Here is a 15,625-nt window from a genome sequence, read left to right on the forward strand (position 1 = left end):
TAACCAATATCTTGCTCGTGGGTCAATATGTTCTGAGGATAATGATTCTTTGATTTGTTCTGCAGAAAAAATATGATCACTTGGGATCTATACACAACAACCCTTCTGGCTGTCATCTTGACTATCCAATCCAATTTTACACAGAATGATACTTTTGATTCGCAGAAGCTACTACAACCTTTTGAGTCTGTAATTTCAGTGATACTTGCTTCCACTTCTCTGTGTGGTAAATGTATTCCCTAAAATAAAAAGTGTCCCTCACTTAGAGCTCTAGTAGGAATTAAAGTCTGCAATTTTCTATCCATTCTCAACCACTAATAGATGCTACTAACATTGCTGAAACTGAACGATCTGTAAAATGTTACGGTGACTTTTCGTGAAACTCGTCACATTTACTGGCTGCTATGTTATACATTCCTAATCAGAGCAGTCAAGGGATTCATTAAGTTGGCAAAACACTGTCGGGAACATAATGATCATGTGTCGCTCCATAGTTATAGGAATAGGGGTAATAATTACTACTAGAAACTACAAAATAGTAATATATAGGATAACAGAAAATGAGCCTCTTTACACCTATAATACATATACAGTGAAACCTTGGATTACGAGCATAATTGGTTCCGGGAGTGAGCTCTTAAACTAAGTTACTCTTTTATCAAAGTGAATTTTCCCATAGGAAATAATTGAAACGCAGACATTTCGTTCCACAACCCAAAAATATTTACTGTATGTATACAAAATTATTACAGTAATACAAACTAATGTACTCTATTCATATTAAATTATTACAGTACACTAATACAAAATACTGTACAGTAAAAAACATATAAAGCAAGCATTAAACTGGACTTTAGCTTACAATGAAATTGTTGGTGTGCGAGAAATAGAGTACAAGCAATGTGCTGTACTGGTTAGCAAAAAGAAAGTACAATACTGTATCCACAAATTCAAATTAATAGACATGCTATATAGTATATACTTTACTGTGCAATGGTAAATTGTATGTAGTATATATGTACAGAAACTTACCTCTAGAGTGGGTCAGAGCACCGTGAAAGGATGGAACAGGAAGTGTGCACGATGAGGATTTGCTCTTATTGCAAAGCATTGCTCTTAAACCAAGTTACACATTTTTAAAACATTTGCTTGTCTTGCAAAACGCTCTCAAACCAAGTTACTCTTAATCCAAAATTCCACTGTAGTTGTATATGCAAATGGTAACTATCAGTCAATTGATTGATACTTCTAAAATGTGCAGCTCCTGGTGTTATGGTTCACACCATCACACTGACTCCATGTGACATTGTTTACTTGAATGAAGACTCCCCCACCCTATCCCTCATTCACCAGTCTATTATCAAAAATGTTCCCACAAAGCTCTGTAATAGTCCTTGTTCCCTGAATGCAGATTTGTCAACTGTGAGTAGCAGTAAAGTACAGCTAATCACAGGCGCCCGGTAGTGACGACAGCTATAGTGTTCCTAGGTTTTGCTGAGTGCAGCTGTTTGTGACACAGCGAGATCTGTGATGAGCGGTAACATTATTGACATCATCAACGCTCATCACAGTCGCCAGTATCACAGAGAGCAGCCTGACCGAGGCGGCTGTGGGATGGTATTTTTAGGCTTGGAAGGGCCCAATAACCATGGGTTTTACAAGCCTGATAATACCAGCCTCCAGCTGTCTGCTTTACTTTTCCTGCTTATCAAAATAGGTTTATTTTAACATAAAAAGCTGTTGAGTAAGCTTTACAGGGTGCAATTTTTATTATAAGTTGGGGGTTGTGAAATCCATCTATATCTAATGTATCTCTTTTTGTGATTTCTCTCTATAGCATTCTTTGGTGTCCAAAAATGCTAAAAAATGCAGGTGTAAAATGCATCCAAAAATACACTAAAAAATGTTGCAAAATGCTCTTTTTTTCATTTGTATTTTTCCTGCCAAGAGATGCGGAAATGGTGCAGAAATTTCTGCATCCAAATACTCAATGTGTGTATATGTCATGATTCCTCTGTGCAGAGCATTTTGCACATTAGGAGAGGCTCTGCTGTGTTTTCCTGGGATTCTGGCTAGCAGGTTGATTGACAGCGCTGGCTTCCATGCTGGTTCTGGGAGGTGCTGATTGCTCAGGTGTTCCATCTTATGGGTAATTGCTCTGCTTCTTTAGTGAGCATGCTCTCACAGAACCTTGCCAGTCATACATTCTGGTTCTGCTGTTGTGCTGTTAGCTTGAGTTCCTGCCTGTGTTCTGATCTTGGTTTCCTGACCCCGTACTGTTTGACTCCTCTCTGCCCACTCCCTGTTCCTGTTGTGACCTTCCGGCTTTTGACCTTGGACCGTTACCTGACCATGTCTCAGTTTACTCCTTGAATCCATTATGTGCCTTCTTGGAATTCTGACCCTTGGATCACGACCTGACTACGCCTCTGTGTACTCCCTGTGTCCATACATGTCATCCTGTTACCAGACCCTGCCTTTCCTGACTACTCTATAGTTTGTACTACCCATAAGTAGTGACTAGCATTACAGTGCATACTTTAATACTCTGACAACATTCCCACCAGAGACCTTTGAGTCAGAGAAATATCCAGGTGTCTTCCCCATGCTGCTCCTATTCCATTGAGGGTTGTTTCCATCCATTTCAGCAATTTTCCTGCCCCTCCAGCCCTCCTGTTAAGGTCTTCTGAAAAATGCTCGAGTTTCCTATTGACTTCCATTATACTCGTTACTCAAGTGGAGCCCATCTTAGCATCCGACCTGCTCATTTTGAGCACCGAACACTTTAGTGCTCGCTCATCACTAAAAGCCATGTTTCCATTTATCCAGTCAGTTGATTACAAAGCTCATACCATCATTTCCTAGGGGATCATTCTATTGCATCTGGCGCATTATTTATTGCACTTGATGCAGCAGGTTTGTTCCTGCTTTGGATGCCAAACACAGGCATAAAATAAGTGTCAGGACATGTCTGATATGTGGGAACGTTGGTGAATTCCCAATTTAATTATATTATCCTAGTGTTATCTAACGTTACCCGGAAAGAAGTAAAGAGCTACAGATATTCCATTCTTTTACTACTTTGTGTTTATAAGTGAATGAAACCTCCAAACAGAGGATGCTGCTGGGGATCCATATTCCTTACAACATTACACTACCCCAGAAAAAATAAGCCATTAAGAGCAATTTTCCCAGTAACAAATGATCTACGGTGTTAGATTACAAGTGATCAGCCTATATGATGATCTACAGGATTGGACTACCAGTGATAAGCCTATAAGATGATCTCTGGGATTAGATCACCAGTGATCAGCCTATATGATGATCTATGGGATTAGACCACCAGTGATCAGCCTATATGATGATCTACGGGGTTAGACCCCCAGTGACCAGCCTATATGATGATCTACATGGTTAGACCACCAGTGATCACCCTATATGATGATCTACGGGGTTAGACCACCAGTGATCAGCCTATATGATGATCTACAGGGTTAGACCATCAGTGATCAGCCTATTGTCAAGCTCCCCGGGTCCCCTGCCCTGCTCCCCGGCTCACCTGCCACGCTCCCCGGCTTCTCTCCCCGGTCTCCAGCCTCCATTGCCCGCGGTCTCCAGGCGTCCCGGTCCCCGCTCTCGGCGCCCGTCGGCTACACAGCCCCAGCCCGGCTCTCCTGCTTCTTCCTCACCGCTCCCTGCCCTGGCTTCTGGCACCCGGGCCGTGCGCATGCGCATTAGGGCGCGCGCGCGGTCATTGACCCTTTCTTAAAGGGCCAGCGTCCACTGACAGGAAATTAAGCACACAGGTACAGGGTATAAAGGGGTTTAGTGTCCAAGTGGGCGGGGCCTGTTCTTCGTGTTTCCCAAGCTAGGAGTCAGGTCTCCTTGTGTTCCTGTGATATACTCACCTCTCTCTCTTCTAGAGCCGTTCCTGCCTCGCCATCCGGTCCTGCCGAATCCCGAACCCCGAACGCTGACTATCTGCCATCCTGTCAGTCCGTACCACCTCTGATCCCTGCGGTGACCCGTCCTCTCGCTCCATCGGTTCCGGACTCCGCCTGACAACATCTCGGCCTCCGAACCTGAGCTCCGTCACCCGGACTACCATCTGTGACTCCGTGGTCCCAGGGACTTCACCTTTCTACTCTTGTACACGGACTGTCCTGCTACCCGTAGTGCTCCGGCTACCGGACCCCTTGCCTTCATCAAGGAGTTCGGCCCAGTGGATCCACCTCCTGGGTCTGCCCGTCCACCTGGCCCTAACAGTAAGAACAGGCCATGGATCCCGCCGAAGCACTAGCCGCCTTGCAAGAGGAACTCACACGCCAGCGTGAGACTCAGACCCGCATGCTGCAATTCATGTCTTCTGTGGACGCCCGCCTGAACACGCTACAAGCGTCAGTGACATCTTCAGCATCTCGATAATAAACTGTGGAGGAAAGAGGCGCAATAGGGTCTTACCCAAATAACAATGGGAGAAAAATGGAGGGAGATACTACTCACCTATAGGGGTTGTGAAAGTCACAACTCCTATAACAGCATGTATGTAGAAGGTCCAGAGTCACAGCAGCGATCCCTCGGTTTTGGCAGATAACAGAGAGTAATAGGATGAGGGTTTCCAGGTCGCGCCAATGACGATCACATTAAACTGCTAGATTAATGTTGCTTTTTATTCCCATTACAGGTCTACGCGTTTCGGAAGGCACCCCTTCCTTCTTCAGGACCAGATGGCAAGAAAACATCAAATCTTTGTGTTTATAAGTGAATGAAACCTCCAAACAGAGGATGCTGCTGGGGATCCATATTCCTTACAACATTACACTACCCCAGAAAAAATAAGCCATTAAGAGCAATTTTCCCAGTAACAGATGATCTACGGTGTTAGATTACAAGTGATCAGCCTATATGATGATCTACAGGATTGGACTACCAGTGATAAGCCTATAAGATGATCTGTGGGATTAGATCACCAGTGATCAGCCTATATGATGATCTATGGGATTAGACCACCAGTGATCAGCCTATATGATGATCTACGGGGTTAGACCCCCAGTGACCAGCCTATATGATGATCTACATGGTTAGACCACCAGTGATCACCCTATATGATGATCTACGGGGTTAGACCACCAGTGATCAGCCTATATGATGATCTACAGGGTTAGACCATCAGTGATCAGCCTATTGTCACGCTCCCCGGGTCCCCTGCCCTGCTCCCCGGCTCACCTGCCACGCTCCCCGGCTTCTCTCCCCGGTCTCCAGCCTCCATTGCCCGCGGTCTCCAGGCGTCCCGGTCCCCGCTCTCGGCGCCCGTCGGCTACACAGCCCCAGCCCGGCTCTCCTGCTTCTTCCTCACCGCTCCCTGCCCTGGCTTCTGGCACCCGGGCCGCGCGCATGCGCATTAGGGCGCGCGCGGTCATTGACCCTTTCTTAAAGGGCCAGCGTCCACTGACAGGAAATTAAGCACACTGGTACAGGGTATAAAGGGGTTTAGTGTCCAAGTGGGCGGGGCCTGTTCTTCGTGTTTCCCAAGCTAGGAGTCAGGTCTCCTTGTGTTCCTGTGATATACTCACCTCTCTCTCTTCTAGAGCCGTTCCTGCCTCGCCATCCGGTCCTGCCGAATCCCGAACCCCGAACGCTGACTATCTGCCATCCTGTCAGTCCGTACCACCTCTGATCCCTGCGGTGACCCGTCCTCTCGCTCCATCGGTTCCGGACTCCGCCTGACAACATCTCGGCCTCCGAACCTGAGCTCCGTCACCCGGACTACCATCTGTGACTCCGTGGTCCCAGGGACTTCACCTTTCTACTCTTGTACACGGACTGTCCTGCTACCCGTAGTGCTCCGGCTACCGGACCCCTTGCCTTCATCAAGGAGTTCGGCCCAGTGGATCCACCTCCTGGGTCTGCCCGTCCACCTGGCCCTAACAGTAAGAACAGGCCATGGATCCCGCCGAAGCACTAGCCGCCTTGCAGGAGGAACTCACACGCCAGCGTGAGACTCAGACCCGCATGCTGCAATTCATGTCTTCTGTGGACGCCCGCCTGAACACGCTACAAGCGTCAGTGACATCTTCAGCATCTCGGGCTCCCACTAGACAATCCACGGCTCCAGCCCCCATGGCAGCCTCTTCGGATGCTTCCAGACTTCGTTTGGCCTCACCACCCCGGTACGCCGGAGATCCCAAGACCTGCAGGGGATTCATAAACCAATGCTCCCTCCATTTCACACAGCTGCCGCATTTGTTTGCCTCCGACCAAGCCAAGGTCGCATTCATCATGTCCCATCTAGAGGGTGAGGCACTGGCGTGGATGAACCCCTTGTGGGAAAAGGAGGATCCTGTGACCACGAACATCCAGGAGTTCCTGCAGGCATTTCGTGGCACCTTTGACGAGCCCAGACGCGCCTCCGCGTCTGCCTCGTCTCTTCTCCGGTTACGTCAGGGGACTCTGACGGTGGGTCAATACGCCATCCGTTTTCGCACCTTGGCTTCGGAACTCGGGTGGAACAATGAGGCTCTAACCGCCGCCTTCTGGGAAGGACTCTCGGGTCGAATTAAAGATGAGCTGGCTGGCCGTGACGTACCGACCACCCTGGACGCCCTGATTACCCTAGCGACTCGAGTGGACATTTGCTTTCAGGAGCGATCCAAAGAAGTGTCCCGTGAGAGACGTCCGATACGGCATTCCTCTCCTCCGCAGAAGCCCGCCGTACTTCAGTCCACGGCATCTGGTGTCTCTGTCCATGAGCCCATGCAGATCGACCGTGTGCGGCAGTCTGAACAACGCCGAGCAGAGCGGCTCGCCAAGGGCCTCTGCTTCTACTGCGGAGAGGGCACACACCTTCTACGCTCCTGTCCAGAGAGGCCGGGAAACTCCAAAGCCTAGGGTTGGTAGGAGAGGCCACCCTAGGTGCTGGGACTCTCTCAGACCCGGTTATGTGGACTGTTCAAGTGGCAACGGGAGAGATGCGGTTCACGGCCGAGGCGTACCTCGATTCTGGGGCAGCAGGCAATTTCATCCAGCAGGCCACGGTGGACAAGTACCAAGTGCCTGTTACTCCACTCGAAAAAACCCTCGTGATTGCCTCTGTGGATGGGAGACCCCTCTCTGACACCATCTCCTGGATCACCAGGCCGGTTGAACTGCGTATCGGTGCCCTGCACACCGAGAACATCGCTCTCTACGTCCTCCCACACATGTCCCATCAAATCCTGCTGGGACTCCCCTGGTTACGGACACACGAACCGTCAGTCAGCTGGGGCACTGGTGAAATCACCCGATGGGGCTCCTCTTGCCACGAGAGATGTCTGAAGAGCATACAACCCATCCGACGGCCTCCGGTTCCAGAGTCCCTACCGGGACTGCCCTCGGCCTATTGGTCCTTCGCGGACGTCTTTGACAAAAAGGAATCTGAGGTACTTCCGCCACATCGTCCTTACGATTGTGCTATTGACCTGCTCCCGGGAACTACACCACCTCGAGGACGGATATATCCGCTGTCTCCTGCCGAAACAAGGGCCATGTCTACCTACATCACGGAGAACCTGGCAAGGGGATTCATTCAGAGATCCTCCTCTCCTGCTGGAGCAGGTTTCTTCTTCGTTAAGAAGAAAGAAGGCGACCTACGCCCATGCATAGACTACCGGGGATGGAACCAAATCACCGTGAAAAATAAGTACCCCCTGCCGCTCATCCCCGAATTGTTTGATCGGCTTAGAGGAGCTCGTGTGTTCACCAAGTTGGATCTTCGGGGTGCCTACAACCTGGTCCGCATCCGCTCTGGGGATGAATGGAAGACCGCGTTCAATACTCGCGATGGGCACTATGAATACTGTGTGATGCCCTTCGGCCTGTGTAACGCACCAGCAGTCTTTCAGGAATTGGTGAATGACGTGTTCCGGGACCTTCTCTACATCTGTGTGGTGGTGTATCTTGATGACATCTTGATCTTCTCTCCGGACCTCCAGACCCACAGAGAGAACGTGCAGTTGGTTCTACAACGACTGAGGGAAAATCGGCTGTACGCCAAGTACGAGAAGTGTGTCTTCGAGCAGTCTTCTCTTCCCTTCCTGGGTTACGTTATCTCCGATACCGGACTGCAGATGGATCCGAAGAAGGTCTCTTCCATTCTTAACTGGCCCCCTCCTTCTGGACTGAAGGCAATCCAACGCTTCCTGGGATTCGCAAACTACTACCGCCAGTTCATCCCTCACTTCTCGGCTCTAACTGCTCCTCTCTCCGCCTTGACCAAGAAGGGGGCTAATCCAAAGGACTGGTCACCTGCGGCTGACGCCGTGTTTGGCTCTCTGAAGCGGGCATTTGCCTCCTCCCCTGTGCTCCACCGGACGGAGTTAAACCGACAGTTCACCTTGGAGGTGGATGCCTCCTCTTCGGGAGTCGGAGCAGTGCTCATGCAGAAGTCCTCCTCCGGGAAGATGGTGACTTGTGGTTTCTTCTCCAAGAGCTTCTCAGCGCCTGAACGCAACTACACCATCGGGGACCGAGAGCTATTGGCAGTCAAACTGGCTCTGGAGGAATGGCGCTACCTTCTAGAGGGAGCAGTGTACCCCGTAATCATTTACACGGACCACAAAAACCTGGAATACCTGCGGTCCACTCAGCGACTGAACCCACGGCAAGCCAGGTGGTCCTTGTTCTTTGCCAGGTTCGACTTCCAGCTCCATTTCCGACCTGCGGACAAGAATGTACGCGCAGATGCCTTGTCCAGATCATTCCTGCCAATGGAACAGGAGGAGGAGACATTCCAGCCCATCATCTGTCCTAGTAAAATCATTCCGGTGGCTCCTGTCACCCTGGCCCAGATACCGCCCGGGAAGACCTATGTCTCTGAGACCGACAGGCAAAAAGTGTTGCATTGGGGCCATGCCTCGAAAACAGCCGGCCATGCTGGTCAGAAGAGAACATGGAGTACGATTGTACGTCATTACTGGTGGCCATCCCTTCGCACGGACGTCGCTTCTTTTGTCTCAGCCTGCTCCTCTTGTGCCAGGAACAAGACGCCCAAACATCTGCCATATGGCCGTCTTCTGCCTCTGCCTATACCTTCCGTTCCGTGGCAACACATTGCAATGGACTTTATTACAGACTTGCCCCTGTCCTCCGGACACACAGTCATATGGGTCGTGGTGGATCGGTTCTCCAAAATGGCTCATTTCGTCCCTATGGCTGGACTGCCCTCTGCCCAGGAACTCGCTGACGCCTATATACAACACATCTTCCACTTGCATGGCTTTCCATCACACATTGTGTCCGACAGAGGAACTCAGTTCACCTCCCGCTTCTGGAGGGCCCTCTGCAAACATCTGGGAGTGACTCTGGACTTTTCTTCAGCCTACCATCCTCAGTCGAATGGCCAAGTGGAACGAGTCAATCAGATCTTGACCTCCTTCTTACGTCACTACGTCAACGCCCATCATGACGACTGGTCCACGCTTCTTCCTTGGGCTGAATTCTCCCATAACCACCACGTCAGTGAGTCCTCCTCCAGCTCTCCCTTACATGTCGTTTACGGACTTCAGCCTTCCGTCCCATTACCTGTATCCTCTTCCTCGGATGTCCCTGCTGCTGATGCTGTAGCCCGTGACTTTGCAACCATTTGGGACTCTGTCAAGGCATCCCTTGGACGTGCTTCCCTGCGGATGAAGAGACACGCAGACAAGAGGCGTCTAGATCCTCCGTGTTTCTCTCCAGGAGATCTCGTCTGGCTTGCTTCCAAGTACGTCCGATTGAAGCTACCATTCTACAAGCTGGGTCCTCGCTACATCGGGCCGTTTAAAGTCCTCAGCAAGATCAATGAGGTCTCCTACAAGCTGCAGCTCCCAGTCACGATGAGGATACCCAACTCCTTCCACGTTTCCCTGCTCAAGCCGGCTGTCCTTGGTCCCTTCTCCGCTGCTGCCAGTTCGGCTCCTCCTCCAATTGCCGATGATGACATCTATGTGGTAAGGGATATCGTTGCCATGAAAACCGTACGGGGCCGACAGTTCTTCCTGGTAGACTGGGCAGGGTATGGTCCTGAGGATAGGTCCTGGGAGCCCCGGGAGAATGTGGGCACTCCTCTGATCCGTTCCTTCCTGTCCCGGTTGCGGGGAGAGGGGCGTGGGGGGGGTACTGTCACGCTCCCCGGGTCCCCTGCCCTGCTCCCCGGCTCACCTGCCACGCTCCCCGGCTTCTCTGCTTCTCTCCCCGGTCTCCAGCCTCCATAGCCCGCGGTCTCCAGGCGTCCCGGTCCCCGCTCTCGGCGCCCGTCGGCTACACAGCCCCAGCCCGGCTCTCCTGCTTCTTCCTCACCGCTCCCTGCCCTGGCTTCTGGCACCCGGGCCGCGCGCATGCGCATTAGGGCGCGCGCGCGGTCATTGACCCTTTCTTAAAGGGCCAGCATCCACTGACAGGAAATTAAGCACACAGGTACAGGGTATAAAGGGGTTTAGTGTCCAAGTGGGCGGGGCCTGTTCTTCGTGTTTCCCAAGCTAGGAGTCAGGTCTCCTTGTGTTCCTGTGATATACTCACCTCTCTCTCTTCTAGAGCCGTTCCTGCCTCGCCATCCGGTCCTGCCGAATCCCGAACCCCGAACGCTGACTATCTGCCATCCTGTCAGTCCGTACCACCTCTGATCCCTGCGGTGACCCGTCCTCTCGCTCCATCGGTTCCGGACTCCGCCTGACAACATCTCGGCCTCCGAACCTGAGCTCCGTCACCCGGACTACCATCTGTGACTCCGTGGTCCCAGGGACTTCACCTTTCTACTCTTGTACACGGACTGTCCTGCTACCTGTAGTGCTCCGGCTACCGGACCCCTTGCCTTCATCAAGGAGTTCGGCCCAGTGGATCCACCTCCTGGGTCTGCCCGTCCACCTGGCCCTAACACCTATATGATAATCTACAGGGTTAGACCACCAGTGATCAGCCTATATGATGATCTACGGGGTTAGACCAACATTGATCAGCCTATATGATGATCTGCAGGGTTAGACCACCAGTGATCGGCCTATGTGATATTCTACAGGGTAAGACCACCAGTGATCAGCCTATAATGATGATCTTTGCGGTTAGACCACCAGTAGTGATGAGCGAGCATGCTTGTCACTACTCGGTACTCGCACGAGTATCACTGTACTCGGGCTGCTCGGCGGGGACCGAGTAATCTCGCGATACTCGTGCTTTACTCGTGGTCTTCATTTCTGCATGTTGGCGCTCTTTTGAGAGCCAGCCCTCATGCAGGGATTGGCTGGCAGACCACTGCAATGCCACAGCCCTGTTAGTTGTGGAATTGCAGTGATTGGCCGGCCTGCACAGCGTCACCGAGCCTTTATATCGGCCGGCGCGCTGTGCTCTGCTCACAGCTATTCTGACAGTGAGTGTAGGGAGAGTGTCGCTGATTCAGGGAAAGCTTTGCGGCCCTTTATAGCTTTTTCAGTTGCAGGGCTGCAAACAGTGTGACCAAAAGTCCTTCTCAGGACTATTCTAGTTGTATACAGGCAGGCAGGGTATAGCCAGGTCGGAGTACAGTAGCAGAGTCCTTCTCAGGACTATTGTTGCTATATACAGGCAGGGTATAGCCAGGTCTGAATACAGGCTAGTGACCAAAAGAGTCCTTGTCAGGACTATTGTAGCAGTATACAGGCAGGCAGGCAGGCAGGGTAGTGGTGACCGTATACCAGCCTTCATATCTGGGGCTGGTGTACACAGTGTAAAACAGTCCAGATAGTGTCTGACTTGTCTGTACTGTAATTGTCGCTCCCCAAAAAAACCTGTTAGTAGGTTATTATTGCGTCCGTGCTTGGTTTTTAAAACCGCACGTGTGTGCCTGTTGGTGGCAGCGTACAGGTGCACTGGTGTGCGTTTACCAAACTATTATATAACGCACAAGTGTAGTGTATAATACACGTCAGTCAGCAGTGGCTGATAGTGTCAGAGTTCTTAATTTTTGCTCCTAAAACCTGTGTTAGGTTATTATTGCGTCCGTGCTTGGTTTTTAAAACCGCACGTGTGTGCCTGTTGGTGGCAGCGTACAGGTGCACTGGTGTGCGTTTACCAAACTATTATATAACGCACAAGTGTAGTGTATAATACACGTCAGTCAGCAGTGGCTGATAGTGTCAGAGTTCTTAATTTTTGCTCCTAAAACCTGTGTTAGGTTATTATTGCGTCCGTGCTTGGTTTTTAAAACCGCACGTGTGTGCCTGTTGGTGGCAGCGTACAGGTGCACTGGTGTGCGTTTACCAAACTATTATATAACGCACAAGTGTAGTGTATAATACACGTCAGTCAGCAGTGGCTGATAGTGTCAGAGTTCTTAATTTTTGCTCCTAAAACCTGTGTTAGGTTATTATTGCGTCCGTGCTTGGTTTTTAAAACCGCACGTGTGTGCCTGTTGGTGGCAGCGTACAGGTGCACTGGTGTGCGTTTACCAAACTATTATATAACGCACAAGTGTAGTGTATAATACACGTCAGTCAGCAGTGGCTGATAGTGTCAGAGTTCTTAATTTTTGCTCCTAAAACCTGTGTTAGGTTATTATTGCGTCCGTGCTTGGTTTTTAAAACCGCACGTGTGTGCCTGTTGGTGGCAGCGTACAGGTGCACTGGTGTGCGTTTACCAAACTATTATATAACGCACAAGTGTAGTGTATAATACACGTCAGTCAGCAGTGGCTGATAGTGTCAGAGTTCTTAATTTTTGCTCCTAAAACCTGTGTTAGGTTATTATTGCGTCCGTGCTTGGTTTTTAAAACCGCACGTGTGTGCCTGTTGGTGGCAGCGTACAGGTGCACTGGTGTGCAATTTCCAGAAACTTTGATATAACGCACAAGTAGTGAATATACACGTCAGCAGTGCACAGCATTGCAAAATGCGCAAGGGCATTGGCAAGGAACAAGGAAGTGGACGTGATGGTGGTGCAGGCAGAGGCCGAGGTCGTGGGCAAGCTCTAATTTCGCCACAACAAAGGGCCACATCTAGTCGCTCGCACGTCCTGTCCCAAATTCTTGGGGACCGCAGCAGTACACCGCTCTTGAACCAAGACCAGTGTCAACAGGTTGTTAGTTGGATAGCGGATAATGCTTCCAGTCAGATTGGCACCACCACAAACACTCTGTCTTCCACACGGTCAAGTGTCAGTAGCCGTGATACTGCACCGCACATTTCTGAACCTGATCCTCCTTCCTACCACCAGGCTGAGTACACGTCCTCCTCGGACATTAATGATCCCACACTTGGACACTCGGAAGAGCTGTTCACGTTTCCATTCACACATTCTGGCCTCTCGCCAGCTCATATTGAAGTGGGTCATGAGGAGATCGTCTGTACAGATAGCCAAATATTTGAGCAGCCACGTTCTCACGAAGTTGGCAACGTGTCTCAACAAGTGGTGGACGATGATGAGACACAATTGTCAGCAAGTCAGGAGGAGGAGCAGGGTGCGGAAGAGGAAGACGACGTGGTGGATGATCCAGTAACTGACCCAACCTGGCAGGAGGATATGCAGAGCGAGGACAGCAGTGCACAGGGGGAGGGAGGCGTAGCATCACAACAGGCAGTAAGAAGCAGGGTGGTGGTCCCAGGCAGAAGTCAGGCAACCGTTCCCCGTAACAACACGACGACACAAGGTGCCTGTACAAATGTTAGGTCTTCACGAGTCTGGCAGTTTTTTAAGTTGGATCCAGATGATTCAAAAAAGGCCATTTGCAACACCTGCCGTGCCAGCATCAGCAGGGGTACCAAAACTAGCAGCCTGACCACCACCAGCATGATCAGGCACATGTCAGCCAAGCACCCGACTTTGTGGGAAGTACAACAGAGTCGAGGAGCAGTGCTTGCTGATGTCACTGCTACGTCTTCGCTGGTTGTGCATGCGAGCCAATCCTCTGTCCATGCTGCCTGCGAACAAGCCTCCTCCACTCCTGCACCTGCAGTTGCCTACGCAGAAAGAACACCATCATCAAGCACGTCCTTGTCCCAGCGCAGCGTTCAGTTATCCATTCAGCAAACCTTTGAACGCAGGCGCAAATACACTGCCAACACCCCACATGCCACAGTTCTAAATGCTAACATTTCGCGACTGCTTGCGCTGGAAATGTTGCCTTTTAGGCTGGTGGAGACAGAAGCATTCCGTGACCTGATGGCGGCAGCTGTCCCACGTTACTCGGTCCCCAGCCGCCACTATTTCTCCCGGTGTGCCGTCCCCGCGTTGCATAACCACGTGTCACAAAACATCACACGTGCCCTGAACAACGCTGTTTCACCCAAAGTCCACCTAACCACAGACACGTGGACAAGTGCTTGTGGGCAAGGCCGCTACATCTCGTTGACGGCACACTGGGTTAATATTGTGGAAGCTGGGACCCAGTCTGAGCGAGGGACGGAACACGTCCTTCCCACACCAAGGTTTGCAGGCCCTACCTCAGTCAGTGTTTCACCCACACTCTACAGCTCCGGAATGTCATGCTCTTCAGCCTCCTCCTCCTCCTGCGCATCCTCATCCACTGTGCCCTCCACACCAGTCACAAGCTGGAAGCACTGCAGCACTGCCTCGGCGAAGCGGCAACAGGCTGTGCTGAAGCTAATCTGCATAGGTGACAAACCCCACAATGCAGAAGAGCTGTGGACAGCTCTGAAACAGCAGGCAGATCACTGGCTCACACCTCTGAACCTAAAGCCAGGAAAGGTCGTTTGTGACAATGGCCGGAACCTGGTGGCGGCTTTGAGGCGAGGCCAGCTGACACATGTTCCATGCGTGGCCCATGTGCTCAACCTCGTGGTTCAGCGGTTTATAAAGTCATACCCAGAGCTGTCTGATCTGCTGGTAAAAGTTCGCCGCCTGTCTGCACATTTTCGAAAGTCACCTACTGCTTCAGCCGGCCTTGCCGGCTTTCAGCGCCGTTTGCATCTTCCGGCTCACAGACTGGTGTGTGATGTCCCCACGCGTTGGAATTCAACTCTGCACATGTTGGTCAGGATATGTGAGCAGAAGAGGGCAGTTGTTGAGTACCTGCATCACCTAAGCCGTCGGGAAATGGGTCAAACTCCACACATAACACCTGAGGAGTGGAGATGGATGTCAGACCTATGTACCATCCTCCAAAACTTTGAGGACTCCACCAAGATGGTGAGTGGTGATGACGCCATTATTAGCGTCACCATACCGCTACTCTGCCTTCTAAAACGGTCCCTTTTGAAAAACAAACATGATGCATTGCAGGCGGAGCGCGATGAGTTGCAGCAAGAAACAGTAGTGGGTGTGGGTGATAACACACAGCCCAGCCTCGTCTCATCACAACGTGCAGTGGAGGACTATGACGAGGAGGAGGATGAAGACATGGAGCAACTCTCCGGCCAAATTGAGGATATGACATGCACACCAGTCATATCCTCGATTCAGCGTGGCTGGCCAGAGGACAGGGTAGATGAGGAGGAGGAGGAGGAGGAGGAGGAGGAGGACAGCATGTTCAGTCATCTTGTTGGTCAGGCTACTGAAGTCCTGGCTGTTAAGAGTCTGGCGCACATGGCTGACTTTATGGTAAGCTGCCTGTCTCGTGACCCTCGCGTTAAGAACATCTTGGCCGACAATCATTACTGGTTGGTAACACTGTTAGACCCACGCT

At 51.0% G+C, this 15,625-nt stretch overlaps 1 protein-coding gene across 1 annotated transcript in view; it reads right to left on the bottom strand.

Moving 5' to 3' along the window:
- CPS1 (carbamoyl-phosphate synthase 1) overlaps positions 1-15,625 on the bottom strand; it is a 175,390-nt gene that overhangs the window by 16,562 nt on the left and 143,203 nt on the right. The window lies entirely within an intron of this gene.

This window comes from Anomaloglossus baeobatrachus, chromosome 7 (assembly GCF_048569485.1).
Source record: "Anomaloglossus baeobatrachus isolate aAnoBae1 chromosome 7, aAnoBae1.hap1, whole genome shotgun sequence".
Classification (NCBI taxonomy): Eukaryota; Metazoa; Chordata; class Amphibia; order Anura; family Aromobatidae; genus Anomaloglossus; species Anomaloglossus baeobatrachus.